This window comes from Xyrauchen texanus, chromosome 26 (assembly GCF_025860055.1).
Source record: "Xyrauchen texanus isolate HMW12.3.18 chromosome 26, RBS_HiC_50CHRs, whole genome shotgun sequence".
NCBI lineage: Eukaryota > Metazoa > Chordata > Actinopteri > Cypriniformes > Catostomidae > Xyrauchen > Xyrauchen texanus.
In genome coordinates this window covers 41,531,865-41,547,515 of record NC_068301.1, presented here as the reverse complement: position 1 = coordinate 41,547,515, position 15,651 = coordinate 41,531,865, and the positions used below count along the sequence as shown (strand labels likewise).

The 15,651-nt window shown below is 40.0% G+C and overlaps 1 protein-coding gene across 1 annotated transcript in view; it reads left to right on the top strand.

Annotated features, from left to right (window-relative positions):
* The first annotated feature begins 11,863 nt into the window (after positions 1–11,863).
* Positions 11,864–15,651, top strand: part of LOC127620061 (uncharacterized) — a 328,707-nt gene continuing 324,919 nt past the window's right edge. The window contains exon 1 of the transcript XR_007967662.1: positions 11,864–12,017. The gene's annotated coding sequence lies outside the window, so the exon portion shown is untranslated. The remainder of the gene's footprint in view (positions 12,018–15,651) is intronic.

Genomic DNA, 15,651 nt, shown 5'->3' with positions numbered 1-15,651 from the left:
CCACACATATTAGATGGCTTTGGTTGGACACCGAAGGGTGACCACAAACACCGTGGGTACATATTCAGAGGGGAATTTGTTGGTTCCTCTCCGGCGACTAGGCATTGTTTACGTCCGGGTTTGTGAGCATCAAGTCATTTATAAATGGGTCGCTGGTTCACTGTTTTACAAATCTCAAGTCCCGTTGTTAATATTGTTAGTGTTCGTAAACAGGTGTGGAAAGGGCACATCAAATATTCTTCCACCCTTTGCACAATGTACACATTGTAAAGCATAGGAACATGGCAACTATGGCGTAATCTAGCTCAGCCTTGGTGCACTTCATCAAGATGCCAGTTGCAGTGAGGCAAGTGGACTCCGCTGTGAAGTGGGCCTGGTTGTGTTGTGCCAAGGAGGTGTGATGGTAGTGCATAACTAGCTCCTTCAAAAACTTGTGGAGATCAAACAGTTCAACGAAACCATAGCCACGCTCGGTATGGTGGATTACACACCTGGTCGCCGACCCTTTTGAATAAAGAGATGAACAAGTTTAGGGCCAATGGGCTCACATGGTGTAAGCTGATTGGCCCTTTGTGTAATCAGGTAGCCAATCAACTTGACCAGATCTTGACTGCTGGAGTCTACAGTAGACAAGTATGTTACAATATGATGGATAGGACTCTATATAAGATACTTCTGAACTTTGTAAGAAACTACATTGAATGTACATATATGCATGCGCATGCGCGCGGACACACACACACGGGTTTAAAGGTCCCCTGACATGCTTCTTTTTGTAGGCTTTGATATAGGCCTTAGTGGTCCCTAGTACTGTATCTGAAATCTCTTTTACAAAATTCAGCCTTGGTACGGAATTATAGCCACTACAAGCCAACCCATAATGAGCTTTCCTTCAGGGGGAAAAAACTGTTTTTTTTGTGCCTAACGTTAGATGTTCTAGTACGCAGAGATCTGAAACTTCTGGGGTTTCTTTACTTTAGAGCTTGACAGCCCAGAGTCACTATTCACATTCATTATACGGTATGGTGAAAAGATGCATAAAAAAACTTTGTTTCACAGCAGATAAAAGTCACACAGGTTTGGAACAACATACAGGTGAAACTCGAAAAATTAGAATATCGTGCAAAAGTTCATTAATTTCAGTAATTCAACTTAAAAGGTGAAACTAATATATTATATAGACTCATTACAAGCAAAGTAAGATATTTCAAGCCTTTATTTGATATAATTTTGATGATTATGGCTTACAGCTTATGAAAACCCCAAATTCAGAATCTCAGAAAATTTGAATATTACATGAAATCAATAAAAAAAGGATTTTAAATACAGAAATGTCGGCCCTCTGAAAAGTATAATCATGCATATGTACTCAGTACTTGGTTTGGGCCCCTTTTGCATTAATTACTGCCTCAATGCGGCGTGGCATGGATGCTATCAGCCTGTGGCACTGCTGAGGTGTTATGGAAGACCAAGATGCTTCAATAGCGGCCTTCAGCTCTTCTGCATTGTTTGGTCTCATGTCTCTCATCTTTCTCTTAGCAATGCCCCATAGATTCTCTATGGGGTACAGGTCAGGCGAGTTTGCTGGCCAATCAAGCACAGTAATACCATGGTCATTGAACCAGGTTTTGGTACTTTTGGCAGTGTGGGCAGGTGCCAAGTCCTGCTGGAAAATGAAGTCAGCATCTCCATAAAGCTTGTCTGCTGAAGGAAGCATGAAGTGCTCTAAAATGTCCCGGTAGACGGCTGCGTTGACTCTGGACTTAATAAAGCACAGTGGACCAAACCAGCCGATGACATGGCTCCCCAAACCAACACAGACTGTGGAAACTTCACACTGGACTTCAAGCATCTTGGATTGTGTGCCTCTCCATTCTTCCTCCAGACTCTGGGACCTTGGTTTCCAAATGAGATGCAAAATTTGCTCTCATCAGAAAAGAGGACTTTGGACCACTGAGCAACAGACCTGTTCTTTTTTCTTTAGCCCAGGTAAGACGTTTGACATTTGAAGCCCATGTCCAGGACCCGTCTGTGTGTGGTGGCTCTTGATGCAGTAACTCCAGCCTCAGTCCACTCCTTGTGAAGCTCCCCCACACATTTGAATGTCCTTTTCCTGACAATCCTCTCCAGGCTACGGTCATCCCTGCTGCTTGTGCACCTTTTTCTTCCACACTTTTCCCTTCCACTTAACTTTCTATTAATGTGCTTTGATACAGCACTTTGAGAACATACAACTTCTTTTGCAATTACCTTTTGAGGCTTTCCCTCCTTGTGGAGGGTGTCAATGATGGTTTTCTGCACAACTGTCAGGTCAGCAGTCTTCCCCATGATTGTGAATTCAACTGAACCAGACTGAGAGACCATTTAAAGGCTCAGGAACCCTTTGCAGGTGTTTAGCTGATTAGAGTGTGACACTTTGAGCCTACAATACTGAACCTTTTCACAATATTCTAATTTTCTGAGATTCTGAATTTGGGGTTTTCATAAGCTGTAAGCCATAATCATCAAAATTATATCAAATAAAGGCTTGAAATATCTTACTTTGCTTGTAATGAGTCTATATAATAGATTAGTTTCACCTTTTAAGTTGAATTACTGAAATTAATGATCTTTTGCACGATATTCTAATTTTTCGAGTTTCACCTGTAAATGTAAGTGAATAGTGACTAGACTCTTCGGGTGAACTATTCCTTTAAGAAATTATGGCATGAATCTGAATAAGTTTGTTATATGTCCTATGTCTCTGTGTAAGCACACTATTTTGGTTGTTTTCCTTGCCGTGTGCTCCTCTGTGTAGTCTGTGTTTCATGTTCAGTTCTGGTGTCTGGATCCTGACTCGTCGGTCTGGTTCGGTCTTGTTTCTGAGTCGGGATGTGGACACTCATGCTCCATGTCTTTGTGAGCGCATGGATTTGGGTTTGGTTTCGGGTCTCTGGCCATGCGCACTTGTCTAGTTTGTGTTAATTAATAAAGTCATGTTCCTTGTTTTATATTTACTTTGCTGTTATGTTTTTATAAAGTGTGTTGTTTGTGTTAATCAATAATAATCACAATGTGATACAACTTTATTCCAATTAGTGTAGTCTATGTTTTGTTCATAAATAAAGAGTAATTTTTGTGATGAAAGACTTACTGTTAGTTCTTTGTGTCCTTTTTTGAAATGTGTTTCCCACACGTCTGCCAAACGCAGTAAACAACATAGTTGAAAAAATGTGTTTGGTGCATGTGTCTGGAAGAAATGCAACACTGACAAACTTTGTTTCCTCCTTTGTTTTTGTATCAAAGTACTTATTTTTATATCTAAAAGTGTTCATGCTGCAAAAACCACAGAGCACCCAGCGGTAACAAAATATTGACCTTGAAAAGGTATAGAGTAAAAAGATATCAAAAGACTCTGTGAGATAATGGTGTTGAATAGTATCCATTGTTACAAAATAATGAAGGGTTGTAGAAATGAGGTAATGCCAGATAACAAACTGTATGTATGAGGTTTTAAGAACGGAAAGCTGGCAGTCAAAGGTGAGTTGTGGAGAATATTGTGGCGCACTTCAGTGCAGCCTTAACTGATTGCCCCTCCCCCCAACACCTGCACCCCTCGTGCTTATTAAGTGTGGCCTTCAGTTGAAGCAATGGATGGGAAAAACAGCAGCGGTCTCGACAGGTTTCGCAGAAGACTGGAGCGACTGAGAGCTCACCCTAGTCGGTGTGAAAAACGATTTGCTCAAAGCTCTTCGGTGCAGGTAATGTTTTAACTTCAAATTTTAACGCAGTTTTAAGTCACTGAAAACTGACTGCAAAATAAAATTGTCAAGTAAATATTATTTAGTAAATTAAGAACAAGATTATATATTTGAGTATTAAAGTCACAGTTAGTGATGGTGCTGTACTGGACTGCATTCACAGTTGTTTGAATTTAATGGCAGAGCTGTTGTATTAAAATGAGGCAGGTTAACTAATCAAAGTGGCGGCAACCTGAGAAATCTGGTAGCCAAGTTTTATATTCTCTAAATGCATATGCAGGGCTCTACGCTAACTTTTTCCCCAAGGAGTACATGTGCTCCTAAATGAAAAAAGTAGAAGTACAGTGAAAATGTAATACAGAGTTTATTAACAAACAATTTATTACATACATATTTATACTGCGTGTATGAGTGTGTGTGCGCGTGCGTGTACTAAGGGGCACACATCTGTGGAACAGCACATGCCTCCCAAATCATACCTTGACCCATGCCTACTAGAATCAAATGACATCAAATGTCCAGCTGCTTTCGTATGTCTCTTCCAGAGCACTGGATTAGCGATGGGCATTTTCCTGCTCTTTTCATAATTGGTGTTAAAACATTTGCATTTAAAGTATAACCCTACGCAGACTGCGTAGTATTCATGTAGGTAGAGGTGGTACTGATAAATGCACTATATCGAAGAAAAATAAATAATTTGCAAAACTGCTGTAGAGCCCTGATATATGCACACCACAGTTTATGAACTTCACATATATGATGTCATTTTTAAATGTAGTATATCATTATCTATAAGGTCTTAATAGTTATGTAAAATGATAAATGAGGGGTATAGCCTTGTGACTGGAATTTTGTTTAAACCGATATGATCTTCTTTTTGGTGTTAGGTCCAAGAAGTGATTGCAGGAAGGTCAACACAGGTATGTGTCTTAATAAAATATTTTGAGCAGTTGTTAGTAATTGTAATTAAATTGTGGATTTTTATTTTTATTTTATTTATTTTTTTAAGGAAACAACACAAATCTAGAATTAATTGAGATTTTCTGTTATCATCTATTATTTAATCTTTGTAAAATAAAAACAAATCAATACAATGGCTTATAAAAACATCTCCAATGTGTATTTCAATGCATAGTAAAGACCTTAGACATGTATGAAACGCATATAGAAAAGAAGTCCCGCGCGAGAAAAGAAGTCACGCGTTCTGTTCAAGTTGTATGTGGGACGTCGCAGACCAGAAATGCATCCCATTCCCCGATATTCGGAGGTGCAGCACTCCTGTTAGCTTCGCGGGGGTTTGACTACAGAGTTAGAGATGTCTCCCAGCAACCCAACTGATAAACAATGCTGCAGCGTTAGCATTTGTGCTTCAGGTGTACGATAGGGCTGGGCGATTAAAACGATATTGATATATATCACGATAAAGAAAATCCACGATAAGCTTTTGAGGAATTTTCGATATTTGCTGCGTGTCGCTAAAACGCAAGCAGTTCGGCTTTCTCAGGCTGTGTTTCCACTGGGGCGCTCAATCCGCTCAAAGGCGCTCGCTTCACACCGCTGCCGATCCTACCATCTGTCGTGTTCGTTTTTGAGGAGACAAGTTGAGTACAGAAACCAATCATCATTTGTTTGGAGGCATTCATTTTTTAAGATTGTAAAACACAACAATTCCCTCCTTTTACACCATTCATGGTGTAAACACTGTCCCTTCGATGCTTCGTCAGGTGTGATACTCTGTGTTCTCTCATTCTCTTAGGGCAAAAATATTATACATACAAAAATAGACTCAAAGCCTGTTTTTACTTCATATCTGGCCTTAAATTCATGTGTTAAAAACTCCCTACTCATTCACTTATCACATACATTCCATTTCCTCCTGTTTCCCAAGGTCTCTCACTGTCTTAATGTATCACATTAATTCATTTTCCCTGCAAGCTAAGCTGTTTTCCATAGTTTCAGACTGCATCAGAGTAATTCAGAGTATTAAATCAATAAAAGAATGATCAAATATATAACATATCATTGGAGGAATCAATTTCCTTCAAGTTTGGTAGAATATTTTTCCCCTCAAGAATTGTTTCAATCATTATACCAATTGTAGCCAACCCTTCCACTCCCTCACACTGTTTCTAATCTCATTACAGCTATTTCTTACACTTTCTCAGGTGAAGGAACTTCCATTCTATCTAATAAAATAATATAAATCAAATTTTTAAACTCTAAAATGATAATCACACTTCAGATGGACGCGCTCTTGTTTTATTCAAACGCAGCTAGTGTCATCTTGCCTCTCGTATATGTGTGTGTGTGTGTGTGTGTGTGTGTGTGTGTGTATGCACAAAACATCTTACAGCTACAATTTAGAAAGAAACCATAACCTCTTTACTGTCTGCAACATCCTTCCTACTTTCTGTCTGTTCTCGTCCGACAACAGCCAATCACGAGAGATTCGAAGAGATGCAGCCAATCAATACAGTATTTGGTCCGCAGCCAATAGCATTTGTTAACAGAAAGGATTGGGCCTAGCCCCGAGTGTCAAAACCGACTTGTGTGCAGAAAAGAACTCGCGCGTGTGTGGGACTTGTTCATTTGTGTGCACAATCATATTTTTGGTGCTCGAGTTTGTGATTTGCAAGTTCTGCAGGTTTAAATTTTACGTGCAAGCTGTGTCATGGTGCTCACACTGTTGAAATTCACTTGCGCGCTGTGTTTTTGCGCTTGCGCTGTTTTGTCCAATATTAAACGCCATAAATCCGACTTTACGAGTTTAATGGAATGCAGCACTACTTTTCAAAACTTGATTGGACACTGAATGATCTAGCAGCCTAATTTACACTTAAACTCCTGATGTTGCTATCACACTCTTCGCCTTCAAATTACGTCACTTAAAGCGTGATTTGTTTTACTCAAGGCCAGCTAGGAGGCCTCGACCGGAACATATCCTAAACATCACACCCACCAAGAACAAATAAATCAATCTGATTGGTTGATGAATCTGGCAATCTGACTTTGGGCAACTATTTGCACTGAGGGATTCTAACCCTATGGCCTGAGGGGGTGGATCTCAAACTCGTGTGCTGCTTCGGGCATGTGATTTGTGAAACAGTTGTCACACTTTGGTACCAACTTGGTACCAAAGTACTGGTACTTTTGACAACACTAGTACATCAGTTAGTCCATCTTCAAGATAATGATTGTAAAGTGTCTCTTTAAAGTTTGACTTATTGTGATTTACATTTTTACTTGCAGGTGGATGACAATCCAGATCAGACTGCATTTTCCAGTGATGTGGTGGATTTATCCCTAGATAAAGGTTCATGTCAAGTGGTTTTTATTGGTTTGGGAGAGGGTCTCTTCCCTACATCAAAGACATTTACAAAAAACACTGCATCCGCAAAGCTACCAGCATTGTGGATGACCCCACACACCCCTCACACAAACTCACCCTCCTGCCATCTGGCAAGAGGTACCGAAGCATTCGGGCCCTCACGGCCAGACTGTGTAACAAAAAAACACACACACGTCCTTAGTTGCTCTTTCATTATTGTCACTTTATAACTGGCTGCTACCTCAATAACTGCTATGTGCATAGAACACTATCTCATAGTATGTCTGGTGTTTTATGTAGCACCATGGTCCTGGAGGAACGTTGTCTCGTTTCACTGTGTACTGCCAGTATCTTAGCCGCTGCACCTCCTCTCTGTATGCTGACTCGTCGTTCTTGCTGATGAGACCCACCACGGTCGTGTCATAGGTGAACTTGATGATGTGGTTCGAGCTGTGCATTGCTGCACAGTCGTGAGTCAGCAGAGTGAACAGCAGTGGACTGAGTACACAGCCCTGGGGGGCCCAAGAGCTCAGTGTGGTGGAGATGCTGTTCCCGATCCGGACTGACTGTGCTGAGGAATTATTGTGTTGAATGCTGAGCTGAAGTCTATGAACAGAATTTGAATGTATGAGTCCTTTTTGTCTAGGTGGGTGAGGGCCAGATGGAGGGTTGTGGCGATGGCATCGTCTGTTGAGCGGTTTGGACGATACGCAAACTGCAGCGGGTCTAGTGAGGGGAGCAGCTGGGTCTTAATGTGCCTCATGACGAGCCTCTCGAAGCACTTCATGATGATGGGTGTAAGTGCGACGGGACTGTAGTCGTTGAGGCAGAACACTGAAGACTACTTTGGCATGGGGATGATTTTGGTGGCCTTTAAGCACGTTGGAATGACGGCGCTGCTCAGATCCAGAAGCGCTGAGAGTCAGGCCAGAATCTGTAGGTAACCAGCAGATGTAGGTAACAGAACAAAAACATTTTGGTTGGAAAACACAATGGAAGACCTTGCAAATGGCCAGTGCTACTGGCCTGTTACAATAGCTGTATTATGTTCAAGGATAGTCTACTGCTTACAGTTGGGAACTCTGTCAGGTCTTGGTAGTCAGATTTCACTGTCAGCACTTCAATACACATGGAATATGAGTCCACAATACCTGAGGTTTCACTACATGGTTTCAAAGCAGCTTTACAGAATTAAGTTGTTGGTAAAATTGACAATTTAACCAAAGTAATATGAAAATCTCTAAAGACATAAGATAAATGACATTTATGATTTGGAGATATTAGTCTTTTAACCCCCAGTAAGCAAGCCCAATGCGACTGGCCAGGAACACAAGGATTTCGATTAGTGGAGAAAGTAAAGTAAACCTAGGTGGAAACCAGGCACACCAAGGGGAGGGAAGCTAGTTCCCCTCTGGCTATATCACAACCAATATCAGTTAGCCATGTATTCAACATATTTTAGAATAAATCATTCCTTTTGTTGGATGTTTATTCCGAACACTACAAACAAATATTTAATGTTAAAATTGATCTTGGCAGTACACAAAATAAATGTGTACATTGTGGCTTAGGATAATTGGAGGATAAAGTATTCTTTAGAAATGTTGGCCCATATTGATAGGATAGCATCTTGCAGTTGATGGAGATTTGTGGGATGCACATCCAGGGCACGAAGCTCCGTTCCACCACATCCCAAAGATGCTCTATTGGGTTGAGATCTGGTGACTGTGGGGGCCGTAGCCACTTTTTCCTATTTGTAGTGGAGATGAGTGGTACCCGGTGGGGTCTTCTGCTGTTGTAGCCCATCCGCCTCAAGGTTGTGCGTGTTGTGGCTTCACAAATGCTTTGCTGCATACCTCGGTTGTAACGAGTGGTTATTTCAGGCAAAGTTGCTCTTCTATCAGCTTGAATCAGTCGGCCCATTCTCCTCTAGCATCAACAAGGCATTTTCGCCCACAGGACTGCTGCATACTGGATGTTTTTCCCTTTTCACACCATGCTTTGTAAACCCTAGAAATGGTTGTATGTGAAAATCCCAGTAACTGAGCAGATTGTGAAATACTCAGACCGGCCCGTCTGGCACCAACAACCATGCCACGCTCAAAATTGCATAAATCACCTTTCTTTCCCATTCTGACATTCAGTTTGGAGTTCAGGAGATTGTCTTGACCCGGACCACACCCATGTGTGTGTGTGTGTATGTATGTTAGTCCAGAAAATTTCTCATCGTGTTCATGTGATCAGGCTGGGCATTTGAGATCTTTCAAAATATATTGTCTTCATTGAAATGTCCATGCAAAGCACCCAAAAGTACATGAATCTTTGAAGGAAATTAGAAAAGTTGTTGGTTCGTGATTTGTTTTGCTACCAAACCTCAGAATGAAAATATTGTATGACATTTCTGCGCAGATGGATTAAATTAAATCTATAACTAATTTTCTGTTTGTCTCGTTGGATGCTATGTGACTGTGGGCAAGCAAAAGCCAGTTTGAGAAATCAAAATTTTGGTCTGTTTTAGTGTTGTGTTCTGTTTCTTTGTCATTTGTAGAGCCACCCAGAGTGAAGCTGAAACTTCAGGACTGAAGAGTGTCAAGAACTCAAATTTTTTATAAATATAAATTTTTTTCTGTTTCAAAAAACGAATAAAATGGAGACGTGGTCACTGCAGATGGCATCTCTTGCAGCTTTGTTGGATGTGTACGGAGTTTGACTTATTAAATCCGTAATTGCACAGTAACACAAACTGTGCAACTTTTGCATTATTTGTCCACACTAAAACATAACAAAGAAATAAGTGCAAGCTAAAAAAAAAACAAGGGTCCTGGCAGTACCCCTTTCCTGCCCGCTCTAACGCCCCAAAAGATAGCAAAGGACACAGGGGTCAAGATCAGTAAAAGGGTACCTTTACACAGCAACATCGCCCGAGATGGCGCAGTGCCCGCCAGGATGGGGGCACCGGTACGAAAGTTTGTGCACCGTATCATCTAATGACCTCGAGAGTACGTACATGATCCAGGCTACTTTAGTGATCCTGACAAAAGTATAGAAACAAGTTTAATAAACTAACACATTTCAATAAAAACATGTTTGGATAAAGTCGTTTGTAGTTCTTAGTGATTTCAACATACACCAAGTAAAGCCCCAGGCCACTGAACTGAATGCTCTTCTGGCCTCATTTGACTTGGAAAGACTAAGCATCACCGCAACTCACAGACCGGGCAACCAGCAGGATCTCATTTTTACACGTAACTGTACCAACTCAAATATTCTTGTTACTCCTTTACATCTCTCCGATCACTACTTTGTTCAATACAACATGACTCTCCCATCTAGCATCTCCTTGTAAATCTGGCACTTGTTACGGAGCTGTGGGTTTGTCTGCTCCAGATCCAGCCTTGTCTTCAAATAGTCATGGTCGTCCGTCACTTTCAGCGTCCAGGAGCTGTGGAAGGCTTTACTGTAAGTTCATCTATTTAAACAGCTTGAAGGAGTTTGTCCCTGTGAAATGCTGTAATGGTTATTTGGAAATGTATGCAAGTTACTGTCTTTCTTGTTTCCACAGTGGTTTCAGGTGTACTGCGAGCATTCGGCCTGGATACAACAGTGGTTCTACTGACAAGTTTTTAATTTCATCACAAAAGGTATTTTCCACCCTTGATGTAAACACTGCCGCAGACACACTAAGCTGTACTTTAACAACTTGTCTAGACAATATCTGTCCTTTCCTCTTACACCACCCAGCCCCTGGCTGTCTGACGTCCTTCGTGAACATTGGACTGACCTCAAGGCAGCTGAGAGGAGACGGCGGAAATCTAAATTGAGATCTAGGGAGGTAAGTATCAGTCTCTTCTTGCAACCTTTTCAGAAATCAGCATAATCACTAGAACACATATGAAATGGACCATCCCATTTCCAATGTATTCACATAAAAAATTGAGGACGTCCCTCCTCCTCCAGTCAACAACGAGGGCCTTCTTACCACTGTGGGTAGATGTCCACGTAAACTGTCATAAATATGCTTTGTGGAAGATTAAAAATCATTGGGAAGTCCATGTGCAGTTGTGGGTGACTCACACTGGCACATTTATTAAGATTTGTCTTTCTGAATTGTCAACATTTAGCTGTTATCAATATGTAAACTATGTAATGATATTGCTTGTTGACAAGTATCCTGCCCGCTCTGATGCCATGTTAGTTTATTAAACTTGTGTCTATATCATTGTCAGGATCAATAAATCAGCCTGGATCATGTACATCAAATAAAGAAACTTGAAAAGAGCATTTAATTAATTTAGCATATGACCTTTATTTAGTTGGAAATCAATATGACTTTATTGATTAACGCAAATAAACTACAACTTGTTAACTATAAAAACATAACAAAATTATAAACAAGGAATATGACTATTGCTGAGCAACCTCCACTTCAAAACAATGAAGGTGTTTACAATACAATATTATCACAACCCAGGCAAACATTTATTAATTATTTTCTCAAAAATCTTTAAACACCAGAACAAATATGACAATTACATTGAACTCCGTAATTGAAAACATGTTCACATAAATTGGTCAAATAAGTATTTCTTTATATTCTGTAGGACCAAGAAGGAGGAGAAGAAATGTTCAGGATCAAGAGCAGGAGGGTGGTGGATAAGATAATTTGAGATTTAGGTGTAAGTTATTAGAAATTAAACCGTCTGTGCATGTTTTTGTTTCTTTCAGCTTTTTCAAAGGATTAGAGGAGGCAAATTACAAGCCGACCACGATTAAACACAAGTTGGAGGACCTCACCAACTTTCTCAAATGGATGAGGCTCGCGAAGCCGGACTGGGTGAGGGTCTCGAACACTATTTTGGACAGAGGCCTACTGATTATTGGAAGGCTGAAAAAGGATTTGGCAGCAAATGTCCTGTCACATCAGCAGGATGTGGCCAAGAATAAATCTGGTAAGTTTTACCGTTTAGTCTAGTGCCAATAGAGTGCGCTTTTAGTCACTTGGTATTAAACGTTTAACTTTACATTTGAATTACTTACAAATATCTGTAAAACTGTTATTATCGCTATTATAATATTTGTATGTTTTCAAATGTCAGACAGCTTGATGGATGTGGAGCTGTACTTCCAATTTATTGAGATGGCGGAGAAATGCCTGTACGAAGCCCTGAGTAAGTATTACAGCTTCATCCAAAGAACTCGGCTAAGTCATGCATTCAATAAAACACCAGCACACTCACGCAGAAACCAGATGTACCACAAAATATATCAACACGAAAACAACAATAATGTAACAATCAGAAGTGTTGCAGGTTTTTTTTTTTTTTTATACCGTGCGGGCGGTTCAACCTTGTTCAAGGCTCAACCGCTGTAGATTTCTAATCCTATTGACTTCGGAGACCGTTGAACTGACTTCGTAAAACCTCTTCGCAGTCTCCGAGTCATGGCACATGTATTCAGCAATTTGATCTTTTTGTTTTTGAGAGCTGCCTCTGCACCTGTTGAGACCATTGATTTCCAACTAAATAAAGGTCATATGCTAGGACTTCTGGTTAGGTGAGTTATGGAATAGGACGTGGTCGCGGGAGGTCCTGCAGAATCTCATATTTCGATAATTATGCATCTTTTCGTATATTACTAAGTGTCTATGAGTAGTTTGATCAGTGACGTCTTAATTGTTTTCATCTCTTGCAACAAAAATGAAAACTAAAAGCAGTAAAAGGGATAATGCCAGTTCAACTCACCGGATTTGGCAAAAACTTATGTCAAATCTTTACAGTCTCACCAGAGTGTTTCTAGTGACTCGTAAGTGTTTATGTGTAGACATGTGAGTAGGGCAAGTTAACCCTTGGTTTTATGCATGGGACACTGTACTATGGTCTACTGCGAATGTGATTTAGTATTTTTTCTTTCTTTCCTTCGCTCTCCTTTTTGATCTTCATACGATTTTTTTTTTTTCTTTTTATATTATAAGTGCAATGTTATTGGTTAATGAATAATGTCTGTTCTAGTGCTTTTTTGTTATTGACTTGTATTCTGCAGGTCTCCATCTTCTCTTTGTTAATCTCTAATCGCAGCAGCTGTTGTATGGGTTGGCTCCGTTTGGAGTCTGCACATGGGTTCGCATCATTTGGGGATGTGGACATTAGATGTGCTTGGGTGTGTGGGTGGGGTTGTTGGGATGGGGGGTGTTATATATATATTATATCCCCAAGGGGATCAGTTTAGTTTGCTAGAGTAAATGGCTAGTTCTCATGTTAATCTATTAAACCCAGTTGGCTCCACAATAAGGTTCTTAACTTGGAACATACAAGGCATGGGAAACCAGATCCAGATTTTATAAACAAGTTATTTGAGATCCTCCCCTCATTAAATAGTCATTCACTTATTTTTGCCGGAGATCTTAATTGTGTAATTGATCCTGCTATGGACCGTTCTAGTTGCAGGACAATGACTCTGTCTAGAGCAATAGTTGAATTCATGTCCAAAAATGGTTGTGTTGATCCATGGAGATTTTATAACCCTCAAGATAAGACATTTTCTTTTTTCGCGCAAGTCCATCAGTCGTACTCCCGTATTGATATTTTTTTTTATAGATGCGGATGTTAAATTCATTGATTTTATCTCAACTTCCATTGACAATTTTTTGGCTACAAATCAAGATGGTGGTTTCTTATTCATGTATCTGTTTTTGCAGATTAGACACTGCTCTGCTACCTTATTCTCCAACTACCCATCTCTGCCCCCGATGCAAGTATGGGAAGAATTTCTGCAATTCAATCCACATCACAGGTCACAAGTTTCTAGAATGTATAGTTGTCTTTTAGGTTTAGATGATTGTTCTAAAGACAAAATTAAACGAGCGTGGGACGGGAGTTGGGAGAAAGTTTTGAAGAGGACTGGTGGGCGGCTGCACTGGACAGAATACGGTCGTGTAGTATTTGTGTACGTCTCGGCCTCATACAAATAGAATTCATTTCTCCAAGGCCCGGTTATCTGAAATATTTCCTCATATTGAAGATAGATGTGACAGATGTCATGCTGCTCGGTGCAATTTTATTCATATGTTTTTTAATTGCCATATGTTGCATATTTTTTGGGTCAATTATTTTACAATTATGTCTGAAGTGTTAAAAATGAGAATTGATGTTTGCCCCGCTATAGCAATTTTTGGGGTACCGAAGAATTGGTCACAGTTTAATTCCAAACAACTGGATATTTAATCTTTTACCTCTTTGTTAGTCAGGCGCCGCATTCTACTCCACTGGAAATCTAATAAACCTCCATCAACATCCCAATGGCTAGTGGATACCATGTCTTTTCTGAAACTGGAAAAAGTAAGATGTTCTGGGAAAAGTAATTTCTTTAAAAAAAAATGGCGTCTCTTAGCGTTCTTCCTGTGTGTGTGTGTGTGTGTGTGTGTGTGTGTGTGTGTGTATATTGTCTATTGGTACTATTATTATATATATTGTATTTTTATTAATATTATTATTTGATATGTGTGTGTATGTATGTATGTGTATATGTATGTATATATATATATATATATATATATATATATATAATTTAATTTTTTTTAAAGGGGACGTGTGTTTCTTTGGTTTTGGTCTAAAAATGTAAACAAGGTGTAATAAACTTTTTTTGTAATAGCGTTAGTGTTTAATAAAATGTTTGAACATAAAGGTCATATGCTAAATAAATTAAATGCTCTTTTCAAGTTTCTTTATTTGATGTACATGATCCAGGCTGATTTAGTGATCCCGACAATGATATAGACACAAGTTTAATAAACTTTAATTTCAATAAAAACATGTTTGACTTTAAGTGCGAATCGTTTCTAAGGCGACACCACCCAAAGGCTTAATCGTATTAATTTTGCACAAACAAACATGCTCAATCAACACATTACAATGTAGAAAGCTCTGAACTATAAAATATTAAAAAAAACTTTCATATTGGCTTTTGGACTTTATCGAACGGAGGCCTGGAGAAGACTTCTGGATCCAAAAGCCTATTTATGACCATCAAATCACAGAAATGGATATTAGGACCCAGAAATCTTCTCCCGCCCTCTAATTCTTGATTTTTCATGCACATTTAATTGACAGTGGTCAAGAGATGAGTTTTGGAGCCACTTCCAGTTTCTCAGATATATTGGGGCATCAGAGCGGGCAGGAAGGGGGTACTGCCAGGAAACTGCAGGTACTCTCAAGGTCTTTATGCTACGTTCACACCGGACGCGAATAGCGCGTCAAATTCACGCCTACCGCGTCTAGTTATACGCTTGACCACATTGAATCCATTCGCGCGTCAAGAGCGAAATTTACGCGCGTCGGAGGCGAAATCCGTTGACGGCCATCTTTTTACAAGCTGGCTGATGTTTATCGAGCATTCGTGGAGAGAGTCACTGCTCTGTATTTGCTCTGGAGAGCAGAACAGCGGCGTATGGGTCGTCGTCGCCGTACTTGGGTCCACCAGACCCTCCGGAGGCGTTCCCAGTTCGGCGAATTTCATCATTTGCTCCAGGAGCTGCGCCTGGATGACGGCCGCTTTCAGCTGTTCATCACAATTTCAATAAAACTGTAA